At 43.8% G+C, this 19,034-nt stretch overlaps 1 protein-coding gene across 3 annotated transcripts in view; it reads left to right on the forward strand.

Moving 5' to 3' along the window:
• Positions 1-13,907: 13,907 nt before the first annotated feature.
• LOC140425199 (uncharacterized) overlaps positions 13,908-19,034 on the forward strand; it is a 385,575-nt gene continuing 380,448 nt past the window's right edge. For all 3 annotated transcript variants that reach the window (XR_011947788.1, XR_011947789.1, XM_072509211.1), the window contains exons 1-2: positions 13,908-14,123; positions 14,371-14,449. The gene's annotated coding sequence lies outside the window, so the exon portion shown is untranslated. The remainder of the gene's footprint in view (positions 14,124-14,370; positions 14,450-19,034) is intronic.

Below are 19,034 nucleotides of genomic sequence, written 5' to 3' on the forward strand. Positions count from 1 at the left end.
ACAAGGATGAGCAGGTTCTTTGGGGGTGAGGACAGGTGTGTTAGGTGCTCAGGGAGCCCAGCAAATCACACCCATATGTTCTGGGCATGCCCAGTGCTGGAGGAATTTTGGAAGGGTGTAGCGAGGACGGTGTCGAGGGTGATAGGATCCAGGGTCAGACCGGGCTGGGGGCTCGCAATATTTGGGGTGGCAGAGGAGCCGGGAGTGCAGGAGGCGAAAGAGGCCGGAATTCTGTCCTTTGCGTCCCTGGTAGCCCGGCGAAGGATTCTCCTTCAGTGGAAAGATACGAGGCCCCCAAGCGTGGAATCCTGGATCAGCGATATGGCAGGATTCATTAAATTGGAGAGGGCGAAATTCGCCTTGAGAGGGTCGGTACAAGGGTTCTTTAGGCGGTGGCAACCGTTCTTAGACTTTCTGGCAGAACGATAGACATTGGTCAATGGCAGCAGCAGCTCGGGGTGGGGGGGTGGGGGGGGGTTTACTTTATTTTTGTCTATGTTATTTACACTGGAAGGGTCTGAGGGGGTGTATACACCTGTTGTGTTAAGTCGGGGTGTTAATGTTAATTTATTATTTAGGTACGGGGGGGAGGGGTTTGGGGGGTTGCTTTTTTGAGATTGTGTTTTGTACTTAACCCTGTTGGGTTCTTTTTTTCTTTCTCATTTTGTTATTGATATTTTATGAAAACCTTTAATAAAAATTATTTTTTAAAAAAAAGTAAATTTCTCTCTTTTGAATTGTAATTTAGCATTGCATTGCATTAGTTTTTTAACAAATTGCTATTCCTGTTTTGTGTATAGTTCATAAATCTGCAACTCTTTTGATATTCAATGAACATTGTAATGCAGAATGCATTCCTCTTGCCCAGTAAACAAGAACTGTCATTTCAATTGTACCATAGAGCTTACTACCCTATTTTTGTTTGTACCCCTGTAATGGCATTAGACTAGCATTTCTGCAGAGAGCAGGAAGTTTGAAATTCCCTGCTGCTAGCTGCAGCAGTTCTGGACTAAAGTTAGCAGAAAAGGTCACTGACCCTATTCCATTGGGTATCTGAAGGAAGGGTATAATCAAAGGAGCCACATGTTGTCATTCAGTGCAAGTGGATTTTTTGGATTTGATAGGAGAGGAGTTAATTTCCCTGGTGACCTTTGTGTAATAAAATGGTATTATCTGTTTTAGAAAAGGCTGGTTAGCAGAAAATTGGGTATCTCAGCAAGACATTGTCACCTCAGTTAGATAAGTGTTTATAAGTTTATTAAACTGTTTAATTGACATAATGAGATTAGAGGAACATTGGAGATAAGATTTGGCATTTGACAGAGATAATATTTTCAGTCATGTTAGCAAACATTTATTCTGTGGAGAGACAAATCAGCCTGCCATAAATTTTTGCCTGATAAGGAACACAGCATTTGCCACATTGGTCCAGTAATCAATGTGCGAAAAACACATTTTGGGACAACAAAGACTCCTTAATAAGAAGCTAAAGCAATTTATTTTGTTAGATTTGTATGCAATAATTAACACTATGCACAATCCATCAAACAATTTTTTTGGTGACAGACAAATATTGAATTGAGGAGCATTTTATGTAGAGTGTATTTATGGTTCTCCTGCTTCCAAATATATCCTGCCCCATTGCCACTGTCCATCATGACAATCCAATTTCAACTGACATAATTATTTCTTTGCAAGGAGTATCTTATTTCAAGTGCAAAAATAACCAGAATACAAAAAGATAAAAATACTACAACAGTGTAGAATGTTTTCAATCACCTACATATCACTGAATGGCTGACTGCCCTTCATCCTAAATCCACAATTTGTCCTGTTGAATATTAGCACATTTTCTGTAATCTATTCATATTAATGTTCGTAAACTTAAGAGAACTTTCCCTTCAGCTGCCTCAGATTTTCACAATGCATATTTAGTATTGTATCAGGGTTTTATAGACCACTCCACTTCATTCATAATTGCTTTGCTCAAATTATTTGAATTGAGATTTTTACCACAAAATTCCCACCTTTCTATATTATTTACATTGCTTAATTCAAATGAATGGATTTTTCTTCACATAAAATATGTCTTCACATTAACAAGAGTAGACAGTGAAACAGGAGCACATAGGAAGTGTAATGTCCCATTTGCAAGGACATTCATTACATTCTTCACCTAGAAATAGATGTAATTGCAGAATTGATCCCCAAAACGTTGGTTAAAAATCTTAAAAGTCCAATAGAATGAAAATAGAACTGAACATTCCGCTGACCATAATTATAAATGGGTGCTGTAGTGGAGCAAAATCTCCACAACAATATCAATCCTGGAATTCTAACAACACAATTTACTAATTCAGTCATGGTGCATCGGCAGCTCTATCATGTGAATTCAGATAGCAACATAACTCTCTCCTGTTGGCCTCTAACTTTGGATTTACCCAATGAGACAGAAACTTCAGAGTGAAAATTACATGATGCACTTTTTAACCATATATAGTGTTACCATAAATAATGTACTGGATGTGCTTTTTACATCATTCTGTTAGCAATGTAATGATGTATATACAACACAAAAGCTACACAGCAGCGAAATTGTTGTCTCAGATTGTACATCTTTCAGAAATTTGCATTGATAATTAAACTGGCATGCTCCGTTTTCAAACTCTTGCAAAAAGTGAGAAAAATTATTAATTGAATAGAGCTCATGGTAAGCACAGCGATAGATGTGAACAGATATTGTGCGGTATATTTGTTGATCATGTTAGGTAGCACTGAAACTGTGAAAATAATAAATGGTCTAAAATACATTTGGTGAGAATATCCTGGAAATTTTGCAAAAGATCACACTTCAGAATCAACCCCATATTTGTAGAGAGAAAAATAACTTTTGAATAGTTTGTGAAGCTGAAACTGTTACAACTTGGACATCTTCAGAATGTTGTTTAAAATTAAAGTATTCAGATAGGTAAAGTCAAGCTACTGACTCAATTGTTTGTCCATAGTTTTGCATGTAACCTTTGCAGATAATTCCATGTTATTCTGGTTTTGCACATTCTTCAGACTTTGAAAAAAAACTCGAGGTGCTAAATAATACTTTGTCATCTTATGGTGATTGTATGTGATCTTGAGGCATTTAGTAACAATCTCCAAAATGCCTTTTTCTCCCAACTGCTTTGAACATTTCCAATTGTAAGACTGCTTTAAAGCTGAGAAGATCACAAGTTTTTTTGCCACTATTCTTCTGTCTCCAATTGGTGTGGTGTTAACTGTGCTTGGGGGGGGGCACTATTACCACCCACCTCATATCCTGCGTGTAGGCTGAACATTTATGCTCCTTAGCCCCCTGTTGATTTCAACACTGCACTACATTGCTACCTGACTGTGCCACACATTACTGCACTCCACAGTCTGCTTCTAAAGTTATTGCTGACCCCGCAGGACACCACCCTGTGTGTCAGCATTCATATGGCAGGAAATCTGACAGAGATTCGTGCATTCAGAGTTCAGTTGATTGTCGTTCTAATTTGTACCGCATTTATGGGTGAAGTAGATATTTGTGTAGAAGTAATGTACTTTACCATGGGACTCAGAATAATGCACCACTACTTGTACAAGGGAGATCAGAGCTTTTCTTAATTGAGTTTCAAAGTTATTTGCAGTGTTTATAATTACTGTTGAAAGAATGGGACTGCCTAATAAAAACACACTTGCTCTTGCAGAGTGCCTCATCACATCTCTTAGAAATGTCCCCTGGCACTTCACATCTCATGAATTGCTATCAAGTGAGACAAGTCATGTGCATGCTAATCTGACAATTATTTGTGCATAGCAAGTTCCTACAACCTCTGATGAATGACTAGATGATCTGTTTTTGGCAATGTTGATTGAGGGGGGAATTTTGACCAGAGTGGTGACCAGGAAGAACTTTTTGCATTTAATGATGAACATTTCCTTGAGCTACCAAAGAGGCAAGTAGGCCTTACCATAATGTCTCTAGATGGTACCTTCAACATTGCAACACATGTTCTGCACACCTGCCTCCTTATTAAATAAACAACAATTTGATGGGTTGTTCTCACAAATCTCCTAATAACCACTGAATAACAAGCAGTAATGTGGACCTCATGGAGCAGGTAACTGTGGAGCTCTTCTAAAGTCCCATAAGAGGCTATTCTGTCCATCATGAGTGTTTTTATTATTCATTAGATGTAGGCATATTCATTGTCCATCCCTAAATGCTCTCGAAAAGGTGGTGGTAAGTTGCAATTTGTCCATGGTATGTTTGGAGGCAAGGAGCATATTTAGTCAGGCAGGATAGTGGGTGGGAACACCACCACCATTCTGTCTCCACCCTATTCAAGTCTGTGGTGGAAAGAGCCATGCATGGACTTGCCAATTGATGTCCTTGAGTGGGTGCTCAGTGTCTGATCCACAGCCACAGCATTGGGAAAGGGTGACAGCTGCCGTGAGTGCTCATCTCCTTCCATTGCTGCTGACTCCTCTCCGCCTCTCTCCCCCATGACCCCTTCTCCATGAAACCCCTCCGCCATCACTTAATTGTGGCCTGAGTCACTCCGTGATCCTTCCTCCGGGTGCTCCGGTTTCCTCCCACAGTCCAAAGGTTTGCAGGTTATGTGTATTGGCTGTGCTAAATTGCCCCTTAGTGTTCAAGGATATGAAGGTTAGGCGAGATTACCGGGATGGAGCCGGGGAGTCAGCCTGGGTAGGATGCTCTTTCGGAGTCAATGGGCCAAATGGCCTCCTTTGGACCTGAAGAGATTCTATGGTCCTCCGGTGGGTGTCATTCTAGAAGCAACCATTCCTTTTCCAGTGATGCTGCTGAGCAAAAGGCCTGCCAGCCTCTGATTGGCTGGCAGCTCGAAATATGAGGGAATGCCTGCCCCGAGGCCCTGATTCCATGGATGACTGAACAGTGGCCTGTTGATTTGACAATTGTTCAGCTAACTCTCATGCTGGACAACTGGCATGTTGGGCCTGGGAGTAAAGGAGAGAGTGGAGACAAGCATGGAATGATTTGGGTTACAATAACCTGTGGAGTCACGAGGAGCATGTTTCACCTGAGTTTATACACTCCCATTCTGTATTTTCCCTCCTCAATCATGTCGCGTCTCTACATTGAATGCATCTGCCACCTATCTGCTTCACACACCGATATGTTTATATCGTTCTGAAGTTTTTTCCTGACACTTTTGTTGCCAGAAAATTTTAAAGCCCAAATCGAATACAGGTGTGTAAACTGAACAGAAAGTGCCTCAGAAACATAGGGCACGATTTAACGGAAACGTTTCTAAGTGGGGTAGCGAGTGTGAACTGCCGCGACCTAGTGAGGCCTTCTGTGGTAAGAAACGTTAATTGATTCAGTTAATGAGGCTCCACGGGCTTCACACTGCAAATGATTGTTTCACCGGCCGATTCATCGGGACCGCGCCCACTAGTTCCTTGCTAAAGAAGGGGGTCAGCACTTAAACTGCTCCCTCAGAGCAAACCCACACAGCTCGAAAGCAGGCCACTGAGGAGACCAGCCCCACGATTCGGGATTGCTGACCTGGCAAAAATGTTGGACGCGGTCGAGTCCAGGCAGAATGCCCTGTCCCCCAGAGGGGCTCGGAGGGTCAGCCACAGGGAAGCCAGTGTCGCCTGGGAGGAAGTGGCAGCGGCCATCAACCAGGGAGCGTCACTAGGAGGATTGGCACCCAGTGCCATAAGAAGATCAACGACCTCTACCGGGCCGCATGGGTGAGTGAGCACCGTCCCCGCCAGCCACCCATTCACCCACACCCGACGACGGCCATGCACCTGCCACTGCCTCCGCCCAGCACCAAACCATGTCCCAGCCCACCCATATGCAGCAGTGCTGCCCAAGCCTGCCCCCATTGCCCCCCCCCCCCATCCTCCGTCCACCCCCCACCCTTCTCATGATGCACAAAGCGTTCAGCTCACGATGTCTCTTCTGTGTCCCTGCAGAAGAAGTTGGCCCACATGGGCGGTGGGGTGCCGGGCATCAGAGCAACAGGCCCTGGAGGTCGCGGGAGCGGCCGAAGACAGTCACCACCGTAGAGGTCCAGCGCAGAGGTGAAACCTATCAGCTCCCACGAAGATGACCTGTCACATGTGAGATGTTAATGCCAGACAGAATGTACCTTCCCTCTCACTGACCACATGTCCAATCCCATACAGAATCTCCAACTGATAGTGACGGCCCATCCGGGATGGCTGCCACTCCCACCCGCCTCCCAAGAGAAGACCTCGGAGGGGAGCTCTACAGAGACCATCATAACTGCGTCATAGCTCTCATCCCCTTCCTCCACCAGGGCAGAGACACACACCTCGGTGGGAAAAAGTAGTAGACCGTCTTCTGAGGCACATTTTAGTGAGCACCACATAGTTGCTGATGCACACCAGGTGGAGGCAGGAATGTCCAGGTGAGACAGCAATCGGAGGTGTGTTGGATCCGAGGATTAAGCTGGGTCACAGTCAGATGCTGAGCCACTGGACCAGGTTTACCCAGAGCTGAGGCAGTCAGATAGGGTCGGCTGTGAGGTTCAGAGGGGAATGTCAGCAACACTCCAGCAGGTCCACTGGAGGGGACCCAAAGGCTAGGAGCGCAGGAGATGGCGGTGGCAATGCATGGCACCAAAGCCAACACTGCTAGGGTGGCAACTGCAGTGGAGAACCTGGTGCACGACGTGCTCAATCAGTGACGGCCAGGGCTGAGGGTCTGGGCAGCATGTCCAACTCGTTGGGGGACATGTCCCAGTCTCAGGTGGACCTTTCTGAAACGCTGCGGAGCATGTCCCAGTCTCAGTTGGGCACTGCTGAGGCACTCCAAAGCATGTCCCGGTCACAGGGGGATATATCCTGGTCACACGTGGACCTTGCCGGGATGCACCAGAGCATGTCCCAGTCAATGAGGAGCATCGTTGAGTGTGTCAACACTACGGTGCAAACATTGGGGAGCAGCCAGGGCTGACAGAGCCAGATGATACTGGGTTTTCTGGAGCTCAATCCAGCTGCCTCTCTGTCCCGAGGTGACCCCCAGGGGCCTATGGGCGTGGTGCTTTTGGATACCCCACCCTTCCCACAAGGCGTACCAGGTGATGGGTGTGAACAAGCACTACCAGACAGGCAGGAAGCAGACCATGGCATAGATTTAGCTAAGCGCACAGCGGGTTATCATCACTCCCTGCATTTGACGGTGGCAACACAGGTCCATCACCCTGGAATGATGCAATACAGATCCTGGCAGGGTGGGTGGGGGTGGCACAAGTGGGAATGGGTGTGGGGGGGGGAATAGATGGCCGCATGTAACTCCCCCTCCAAGTCCAGCACGTCGCCCTGCTGCTGTGCCAAGTTTTGGAGGTCAAAGCAGACCACCACAAAGCAGGTGAACCTCCAGGGGGTGTATTGTAGCTTGTGAAATGCCACACAAGTCCCAAGTCGAGTACTGGAATGATCCTGAGGCTTAAAAGTTCAGGACTCTGGTGACCTTGATGGCTACTGGGAGCGAGTATCCTCCTTCTCCACATGGTGCCAATTCCGCAAGAACATGGCACAGGCGCTGTACTATCCACTTGTCGAGGCTGCGACTCCTGCGGCATAAGCTGTCCAATTTCTGTTCAAATGACCAGCGACACTTGTATACCTTGGGCCACCCCCCCACCGCCGCCTCCCCCAAACTCTCCCGGGTCCCTCTCTGTCCTCTCTGGCCTGATGGGCAACTGGGTCCTCAACATGTGGGCCGCCGCGTCGAACCTCTGTCGACGCTGTTGCCGCTGCCTTCTCCGGCATCTGCCCCCCCCCTGCCCGGCCAGCACCATGAGGGAAGCTTCCGCAGGGTCCAAGACATCATCCATCCCGTGAAATATCTGGAAGAAATTGGAGAGGGTGAGAGCTGCTTCCACCATCCAGTCCCCTCCCTCCCCTCAAATCTCCTGCCATCCCTCAGGATGCCATCCAACCTGCCCTGCCCACGCATCTCCAGCCATAACGGGGGCCACAGGGCACCACACCCTGTAACCCAGACACCCCCTGGTAATGTTACCTGCACTGGGCACTGGTTCTCTCACCAGTGCACCCACCCACCCTCTGGTCTCAGGGATGCTCCCAGTGCTGAGGCCCAGCCCCTGGGTGTTCAGATGTTCGCTGCTGAATCTGTGATGTTGAGGCCTCGAGTATTTTGGCAAAGTGTTCAGGCCTCACGGTCTGATTGGGATGCTGGGCAATAATTCTCACCTGTGACATGGCACGACTACCCATGGGAATCCACTTATGAGCTGTGAAGTGCTCACTTTATTACCATTGCCAATTTTCCCTATTAGCACTAGCCTTTAGCCACACGGCCAGATGCCGCGACAGTGGGAGTTTTGGGTGGTCGGTTGGACAGATAATCGGGGTTGGAGTTACCCCAGTGCCCCCGGGCTCACTGGAAAGAGGAATTGCAAAGCCGGGCAAACTGCTGGAAGAAGGAGGAGGTTGGGACGAGAAGGGCTCTATTCACCCAGGATACTCAACATATCTCCTACCTGAACATCACTAAGGAGCAATATGCGAGGATGTCTGCATTTAGTAAGGATGCTCACATTGCAACCTGCCATCATCTGCAGCCACAACTTCAACCTCAGACAGGGCAAGGACTATATTTGTGATTTTGTCTGAAGGTAACCATGCTATGAACTTTTATGTCCCTGGTTCCTATCAAGGTGGTGCTAGACATATTTCTAACATCTCACAGTTTTTCTCCACTGTTGAGTGAGGGAGCCTACTGAGGTTCTCTATTTATTATGAGCTAACTACTTTTCTTGCCAGAGAGAAGCAGGCAAAATGAACACATGGCTTCACTAAGATTTCAGGCATTCCCATGTTACAGGGTAGCATTGACATCACTTTGCGAGAGCTGTACATCAACTCTACTTCTAATGCAAGCGAAAGGGGTTCCTTTCCCTCGACATGCGGCGTGTGCGTTACCATAGGCTGGGAATCAACACCCAGTATCCTGGCAGCAGTTATTATGTCTTCATTCTGTGGAAGTCTGCTATGTCAATTGAGCTACCATGGCAAAGCAAAGGGGAGCTTCTGGACAACAAGGGCCATCTACTGACCACATGGTTAATAACTCTGGTGCCAAACCTATGTACACATTTATAACATACGGTAACATACATACAATGAAAGCAATGCTGCCACACAACATGTGATAAAACAGACAATTGGGCTCCTGAACCAATGTTCTTGCTGCCTGGACTGCTCTAGAATAACCCTTCAGCGCGCGATGGAAAGCATGTCAAGATTCATCATGGCCGACTGCATGCTGCAGAACTTCGCCACCCTGAGGGAACATCTTTTGCCACAGTGAACGACTGAGGAACTGGAGTATAAGGAGGAGGTGGACGTGGAGGCGGAGCAATATGAAAAGATGGGAAACCTAGGCCATAAACAAGTCATTTGAATGTGGTATCAGTAATTGCAACCCCAATTCCCCATTCACCAACAATCCCGAATCTTACCTTCTCTTTGTCACTGATCATTACAGTGCAAAGAACCATCACAAAATAAATACATTTACATATTGAATCATTTCATGTTGGATATAAAAGCCATAATCATCCTTGTACATTTCTCTATATCCTGCCCTCCATGAGTCTTTGCCTGATCTAGTGCACGTATGCAGTGCTGCCCCAGTAGTTGCAGGATAGCGGCTAGACTACTGGCATTCACTGGAGAACAACCCAGGTAGCTCTGCAGAATAGCCTGGAGCAGATCTGGGCCTAGAAAACCTGCCTATGAATTGCACCATCGTGGCATGGCCAGCAGTAGTCTTAGTTCGCTGACAGACAACAGCAAGGACGTTGGCCAAGTGCCTTCTCAGAAGTCATCGGGCAAATGCTGCTTTCCTGAGAGAGGACTTCCATCTTCCATTTCATGGCAGGCAGAAACCACGCAACATTTCAGTGCTGAAGTGGAAGCCATGACTGAAGTTGTGAGATCTCTGCTTGTTGCTGAGTAGGATCAGATTGCTGCTACCATGGCTGCAGGCAGTACTCAAAGGGATTTGCAGTCTCTCACAGCAGTCCAGCAATCTGTCCACAATGGATTTCTCGTTGCTAAGGGACCACCTTTGGAAGTGGCAATGGCTCCAAAGTACACAAATATGCTGTCCTCTCTCAGGATAATAACATTTGTCCCCCCACAATACTGCCACTCTGCCAATGTGCCCACAGAGTCACTGCTACTCCCCTGGGGTGGGGCCTCATCAAGGAAAAGATTACTGACCTACTGTAACACTCAGCAGCAAGGCCCAATGCACACTGCCATCTACAGCCATGTAGACAACAACATGAACTTTAATGGCTTCAGCCTGAGATTGCACTTCAGCACTGGTTGTACTACAATGGAAGTTGCAAGATCAGCCATCAAACTCCTCATGATGGGTGGATCTACATGTAGAACATAGAAAGTAGAACATAGAACATACAGTGCAGAAGGAGGCCATTCGACCCATCGAGTCTGCACCAACCCATTTAAGCCTTCACTCCCACCCTAGCCCCAGTAACCCAATAACCCCTCCGAACCTTTTAGGTCACTAAGGGTAATTTAGCATGGCCAATCCACCTAACCTGCACTTCTTTGGACTGTGGGAAGAAACCGGAGCACCCAGAGGAAACCCACGCAGACACAGGGAGAACGTGCAAACTCCTCACAAATAGTGACCCTGTGGGGAATCGAACTTGGGACCCTGGCGCTGTGAAGCCACAGTGCTATCCACTTGTGCTACCATACTGTCCATGTGCTAATTGAGTTGATCACTACCTCTACACAGTAGAGGGTAGGCTCTGAGCTCTGCACGGAGATCACTGCCAAGTTCCTACATAGTACTTGACATTCACACACTTTCTGCCAGACTTTCCAATGCACCAATAATTTAATTGTGTATACCCATCAGTATTCTTTTGTATCCTACCCCATTGAAACCATCATCTAAGTCCACTGTAGTAGAACCCTTGTGCAAGCTTGCCCCCCAGTGACCTGGTATCAGAACTATCCTTGTACTCTTCCTTGGCTGCAATCCACTTGTGCCTGGCGTCCCACCACATGCAGGTCTCACCTCTATGTTATTGCATAAATTGTGCATTGTGTAAGTATCTGAACTGGTGATTATGGTTGTGAAATCAAGTTATGCTGCTCCATCTTCACTGTCACTGTTATCTTGCCCTTGACTACTCCTGGATCATGTCAAAGGCAGTTCAGTGTTTTCTGCAGAGAAAAAGAGGAAGTGACAGCACTTAAAACATTTAACTGGTTAGTTTCACAGCTGACTACTTGATAGTCTCAGAGGTGAAGGGAGATTAATTAAACAATGCAGACAGCTGGGTGGGTGCGGAAGCTGTCAATCACAGCATAGTTAAAGCAATTTCACAGAAACATGAATAAAAAATGAAAATCGCTTATTGTCACAAGTCGGCATCAAATTTTGCATTGTGTGGGGGGGAGAGGGTGGTCCTCCAATGGACTTTGGGGGTAACTACCTATGTCACTCCCTTGACCCACCCTCCGTGATGTCCACTGCGTCCGGGCCACATTTGTAAATATCTGCACCACGTTGGTTTTCCTATTAAACAGTGGGCTTGATTCTCCATTTTGTGACGCCAGAAACGAGATTCGCGATCGGGTGGAGAAATCCAGCGTCGGGCAAAAAGGCCGGTGATCCTGTTCCAATGCTCTGATCCCACTGGTGACACCGGCCCCCGCGCAACATGTACACAGACTGACCTAAGTATCTGCAGAATCGCGAATGGTGATGAGCAGTGTACAAACATTAACAAACATCTCCACTTCTGACTTAAGATGACGCAGTTGAAGATGGTTGGGCCCAGGACACCATCGTGAGGAACTCTTGCAGGGATGTCCTGGAACTGAGATGATTGATCTCCATCAATCATAACCATCTTCCTTTGGTCTAGATATGACTCCAACCAGTGGAGAGTTTCCCTCTGATTCCCATTGACTCCAGTTTTGCTAGGTTTCCTCGGTGCCATTCTCGGTCAAATGCTGTTTGATGTCAAGGCCTGCCACTCTCACCTCACATCATATGACCAGTGGTGGGAACTAAAGTGTTTGGATTGTTCAATGGACAGCTAGTTCACCATGAAAGAGCAAAGAAGGGGCACTTCCCAGCCTAATTGGCATTTGAACATATTGAGAGATCCTATCACTATGTCAGGCCTGGCAAGGGGCGCACCTCAAAAACTGCCTCATGTGCTTTTGAAGGACCCCCCCAACTGCAGTGGCTTCCTTCACATGTTAGGCAACCCCATCTCTCCATTGAATACTGGAACCTGCCTGCCTGCCTCGTCCGAATTTAAAAATAAACGTAGTTGTTCTTCGAGGGTGCTTCAACATTAAAATCCTCCAGCCTTCAAGCAGCAGATCATCATTGGCCACCACTAATTGAGCCCACTGGTCTGCCAGCCCTCTGATTGGGCAGGCAGCTCTGGTGGCATCTCGCCATCCTCAATTGGATAGCAGTCCCAGCAGAATCCTGTTAATTGACCACCACAGTTAAATTGTTGCCCCAGTGTCCTGCCAAAGGGGGCCCACTCTCACTTATGGCCCTGGCAGAAAGACTTCGGGCCAGATTTTCTGTCGGCGGGAACCTCCGCTTTGCCGGCAGTGCACTCACGAACGCAGATTTCCCATTGGCCAGCTGCCGAATGGAGGATCCCACTGCTAGCGGGGGAGCGCTGCGCCGGAAAAGAGAGCTGGTGGGAAAGAGAATCCCACCCACAATCTTTGGCGGCAAAATTCAGCCCCGCTACCCTCATGAACACTCCACCACTAATCTCTTCAAGTTTTATTTCAGTTATTAACTTCACCGTTTACATCAATATGAGCTGATGGATCCAGCTGAGACATGCTTTTTCAACACTCATTGTGAGATGGGAGGAGAAGACGTGCTCGTCTTGGCTGCTCAAGAAAATATCTTGACTGCCCCGCCTTCAAGCCCGGGATCCCTCCCTCTCAATTGCCAGTTTAGCCTCCCCCACCAACCCATGATATTTCCGAATTTCCAGGGGATATCCTGAGCTATCCCTGGCTGCTGCCTTCTGCTATTGTCTTCCCCGCCCAGCTACCAACAAGCCTCTCAATCTGTCCGGCCACCAGGCGAGAAGTGGAGTATTAAAAAAATTATAATGAGGTCCTGCCATTAAATTCATCAGTACCTCCACATTACTGCATTTCAGAGTTTCTCCTTGCAAACATGCCCCTTCTACAACCTGCCCGCCTCCCTGTAAATATGAGGGCTTTTATGTTTGAATCACACCCTGTGCAAAGATAGTTAAAGAACAGACCTCCTGTAATTACTGATGGCATATAAGAAAGTCTGAGGAGATTGGGTTAAAAATAATGTTTATGTATGATCCACAGCAATTAGTTTGTGTTTTTTAATTATCTCAAACTCCTGCTAATTTGTTATTGCTCACATAATACTTGACAGGCACAGTGCCACTGTAACTAGTGTTTTAGCTGCATCCTCACTTCTTAAAAAATGAATTTATTTATTTGTTTGTTTATTTTAGTTAGCAATGAAAAGGGAAGCTTAACCTTTTAGGATAACATCTTACTAATGTGTGCGTTTTGTTCTTTTTTTCTATTTAAGCTGGAAAAATTTAAGGTAGATAATTCTTTCTCTCGCTCCCTTTGATCTAATCTCTGACAAAGTCAATTTCCTGCAATTAGATTTACTACAAAGAGGGGATGAAGGTATTGTCAGTTAGAGGGAAATGCCAGAAAAAGCGTAGGGAGAAGTGCTCAAATTCATTGTTGAACAATTTGTATATTTTTGCAAAAAGTTGTCAAGAGCACAAAGAATATGCAAATAATGTTATTTGCACCATGATCATGGAAGAAAATGTTCCAGTAAGTAGATGGCTGATAACTGTGTAGGAGGAACACAGAACAGACTGTGCTGCTAGTTGACATAGTTAGGTAGGGGGTAGAAAGCAAAGTCATTATATGCAGACAGTCCAGCAGTGATATATTATTACTGCCGCCCATGTCCAACAGGATTGTAAACTCTCTAGGCTTGGAAATTGTGACTGAAGGTATTCAGAACTCTAACAATAAGAACAGTAACTGTGTAAATCAATTGCATATATCATCACCAGTCTAATAACGTATCCAGTTCTTTTTATGATCTTAATCAAATATTTCATTTTTATATCAAAGTATAGTGTTAACACACAGTACACTTCTTTTGTGTCTAAGAGGCATTTAAACACCATTCTTCCAGTTCGACGGGGAGTGATGTGTAAAAAGCATATTTGCTTTAATAAGATATGGTTTATGCAGGACTGAAATGCCGTTTTTCGTAATGGAAAGCAGTGTCACACACTTTGAAGTACAAGCAAGTTTACTGAAGATATGAAATGTGAGTATGATGAGAATGTCGAGTTGCAATTACTTTAATTTGCATGACCAAATTGGGTGTAATTAGCATTAATTTTAATGTATCATTCCAAATAAGATAAGAACCATTTATGTCCAGTTTTGTAAAGGTAGGAATTAATCATTTTGAACCACAGTTTACTTTTATTCAAATTTAAATATTATATTACTGTTTATTAAAGAATATTCTTGACTCTAATGATTATAGTCAATGATGTTCATAGAAACAAAAGCAATCAATTTTGAGCAAAATACATTACACACAGATTCAGGAAAGGCAAAAGAAAACATGGAAAATGAGTTTTCAGATTTTTTTTTAGCATTCGTATCATTTGTAATAGCAAATGAAATTATATATTTGAAATAAAACTATTTTCATATTAAACCAATATGAAAACTATAGAGAAAACATGAACACAAATATGTGAGGTGACAAAGAATGCTAATAAACAGCTGTAAAAAGCCATAAATAACACAGGCATCACAAGAGAAAAGTGTTTGTTTTCAGTAGGCAAATGCTGAAATCACGCTCGTAAATGTATTCAGTGGTTTTCTCAGTTCTACCTCATATTCATTTTGTTGTACAATTAAATGTTTAAATGCATTATTCATTTGAAATTGTATAGAAAATGAAAATTAGTACAGGCCCACAGACTCAGTGTATTGAAAATAGAGAAGAAAATGGCTTTGTTTATTACCTATATGAAGACTTTTACACAAAGTATTTTTAACTGTTTTAGTTTTTTAGTGAAGTGCCTTTTTTGTTAAATTCTTATCTGACACAAATGGAATCAAGTCACATAAACAGCCTTTGTACTAAATGTGATTCATTAGATTAAACTATGGCTAATGGAAAGAAATGTGCAAATAAATATGGGTGAATTAGCCTCTGTTCATTATTACTGTACAATGAACAGTAATTAGTTTGCGTGAAAAGGAAAGATAAATACTTAACATTGTCTTTAGAAATAATAACAAAATACTAATTCTAATTCTGTGTAATTTGTGATCCAGTAGTCTGTTACTTTGTGTGTAATATGTCTGAGAATGTCAAACCATAAAATCAGAGTTTTACTGGTGTTGTGTTAGTGTGACAGAACCTATGCAGGGACAGCATTCTGCACTGTAGTTTATAGTCCATTTTCTCCCTGTTTCTGTGGCTATTACAGTGCACTTAGTCTGGCAGTGTGCCAACATTTAGAAAGGAGTATGAATGTACGGCATACTTAGAAAATGTGACACAGATTTTCAATTAAATCTATATTTTTAATACTGACTAGTTGATAATTTTTCAGCTTGCCTGTAAACATTTTATTGCGATTAAGTAGTTATATAACAAAACCTTGTCAATTTATGCTGAACTGTTAGAAACTTTGTTGGTTAGTTGGATTGTGCAAAATACATAGGATCATGCATATTATGTTCGCAGATTCTTTATTTTAGTCCTATTCTTTTTCCTCCATCATGGTCATTCACTTTTTTGTAATATTCCCCCTTCTGAGAAATGAGCCAAAGAGGATCCAGATACTGCTTGTTGATTCTCCATGGGTTCAACTTAGTAGCATTCTAAAACATGAGCTGGCTGAAAGAGTGAAAATGCAACATTCACACGCTGAAAACAAGGTCATTAACAAATTAATGCCAGTTGGAAATTATGTTTATGAGCAACTGTTTAGTTCTCTGCAACTTTCAGCTTCTTTTAAAGTTAACTATTTTTAACTAAAGGAAGCCCATATTATTCACCACACAAAATATCAACTACATAACATCATATTTTCCCTGGTTTTGGAGACAGAACAGTTCATGAGATTCTTGCATCATTGTGTCCACATGCTTTATACCTATGTTACAAATCATGACAATTATCCTGTCTATATTTATGTATTACTAAATTATTTGTGCCTGATTACAGCTTCGTAAACTGCCTTGGGATTTTTTCTAATCTGTATTTTGGTGTTGTATAAAGCTCTGGGGTGCTGGTTAGTTTGGTTGGCTAGACGGTTAGCATGAGTTTTAGCATAATGCCACAACAGCGTGGGTTCACTTCTTGGTCCAGTTGAGGCAGATTTGGGATCTGCCTCGGCACCCAGCCTCAGAGAGTGGAAGCAAGGCAATGGCAAACAAAACCTGTCAAGAAAACTGCTCAGGATGAAGCATCAGCAGACAGTGAACCAAAGACCTGCCTTCAGGCAGAGAACAGGTGAATGAATCGAAGGTTATGCTGCTGCCATCACGAAGGGCTGACTTTTTAAAATTTAACTTGATTAAGTTAAATTTCATGTCCATATTTTTCAACATTAAAACTAAAAGTTGTTAGTTGAGAGTTTTATTAGATGTGTCTTGTAAAATTATATATATTTGCATTAAGACTTTCATACTCACAGTCAAATTTTATGATGACCTGAAAAAATAGAGACACTAACGGGTAAAAATACAATATGGAATGTCAGCAATGGCACTTCAATGAGTTTGTATGCAAATGCTCTATTTTATGTTACATTTCTTTATATAACTTTAAATTAGAGCAGTACTATCTTCAGCATGACATGTTCAGGATATCTTTGTTATTGTTTTGCCAACAGTTACTGCCTATTGGCCAAAATTCGGTCAAAATATCCACATGGTATCAATTTGACAAACATTTTCTGATTCTTCTTTCCTCCATCACTGTAATAATTTACTAAAAAAAGAGTGCTTTTTCACAGCAAAAGAAACGTGCCTTAGCCTGAATTTCACTGCTCTTTTGGTGGAGGGCTGGACGTCGGGTGGGAGAGGGAGTTTGATGGGGAAAGGGCGAGGGTTTGGAAGGGAGGGGAATGGGTGAGGTAAAAAAGCGCCAGGATGTCCCCTTTCCAGGCCCGCTACCAGGGCATTTTTCCAAAGGTGTGCTGCAAAGCGATTTGGCTGTCCCCTACAAGGGGGCAGGCAATTGATTTACATACTGCTAGGCTCCATTTACCATTTTGCTGATAGCGGACTGCCTCCCTCGCAATGCACAGTGGCTACAAGCTTAATGGAGGCATCCTCTCTCCGGCAGGCGGAGGGGTTAGAAGGAGGTGAGTGGCATCAAAGCCAGATGCTCAAAGGGACAATGACGGGTCCAAGGCCAGGAAAAACAGGCACTGCAACCGCAACAATTTGACTGGTGGGTTTCTTTTCATTTTTCTTTTTTTTCACACTTACTTTGCTGAGCTCTTGAAGATTCCTGGCTGCAAGGGTGGTGACCATTTCACCTGGTGGAGCTTTGAGACTTCAGAGCTGCTGACCCTGCGATTGGACACATGGTAAAATTGATCTCACAATTCACAAATATTTGAGAAATTTTGTGATTTGAGCATTCAGATCATTTTTTAAAAAATGAATATAACAATTCACCAAGCACTTTACTCCCTTAATTAATCCAAAATAAACATTTTATACTATAATGCCTAAACTGCTAGTGGATTCTCATTTTTTCGTACTGAGAACTTGTCTTGCCTTCTGTCCTGATTTTAAATTGATGTAGTTTTCTTTTGATTGCTCTTGTGGCTGAATTTCAGAATCTTTGAGGACTCGCATCTGTAAACCTGGCTGGTAACTAAATAGGAACAATGACAGAGCACACAGTAGAAATTGCTGGCAGAAAATGCTTTCACATTTTACTGAGAAGAACATATGAACTCTTTGTACCTGACACTTTACACAATATGCTCTTCGGCTTTGAGAAAACATTCTTTCATGTTCTGACTCTAATCAGTCATGTCTGCCAGTGGAGGAAACAGTGAGGTTCATTGCTACATGCAACTGTCATTTGTTCCATCTCTCTGGCTCTTTCCAGCTTCAATATCTTTGTGGTATTTAGTGAAAGTAATTTTCAGTTAGAATCTCCTGCCCTTTCAGTAAGTTTAAGTATGGCACTTCATCAATGACCAAAGAATTCCTACCTATCTGGAATGTATCAGGGCAGCTGATAAAGCTTCACAGTACACCCTGTGATAGTACATCCCATCATAAATAAAAAGCAGAAAGGGCCTTTGTCACTGTTTATCTGTGCTGCTTTTATTCTTTGCCCTTGATTTCCTCTTCAGAAAATTGATGCACCCTTAAATTGAAGCAGTAAGCTTGACAGGTGATGGTTAGGCTGATAACTGCTCAGATTTCATCAGCCAGTGTTTTTCTGGTGGTGCAATTCTAGGAACTTTCAACTAGATTACCTGTCATCCACTGCATCAGATAAAAGAGGGACAGTTGAAAGATGCAGTTTTGCCACCGCACCTCATAGGAAATGAAAAGTGCAGGTGAGGCAGCTGTTAAAAAAAAAAGTACAGTTATTTTCTGTCACAAAGTTTCCTCCCAGGAATTTCAATTCTGTGGTCCTTAGGATTCAAAGTCAATAATCAGCAAATCAAGTGTAGGATTTTGATTACAGTTAATTATGCGAAATAGAATTATAATGAAATAATGCTATTTTAGTCTGCATTATTCAAAGTATTTAGATGTATTAATCCTAGCCTTGCAAAACTCAAGGCTGCAGTAATCTGCATGAAGCCTTTTTTTTAAGGGAGCTTGGTTGTCAGTGCCTCTTTGAT

The sequence above is a fragment of the Scyliorhinus torazame genome, chromosome 6 (assembly GCF_047496885.1).
Source record: "Scyliorhinus torazame isolate Kashiwa2021f chromosome 6, sScyTor2.1, whole genome shotgun sequence".
In the NCBI taxonomy this organism is placed as follows: domain Eukaryota; kingdom Metazoa; phylum Chordata; class Chondrichthyes; order Carcharhiniformes; family Scyliorhinidae; genus Scyliorhinus; species Scyliorhinus torazame.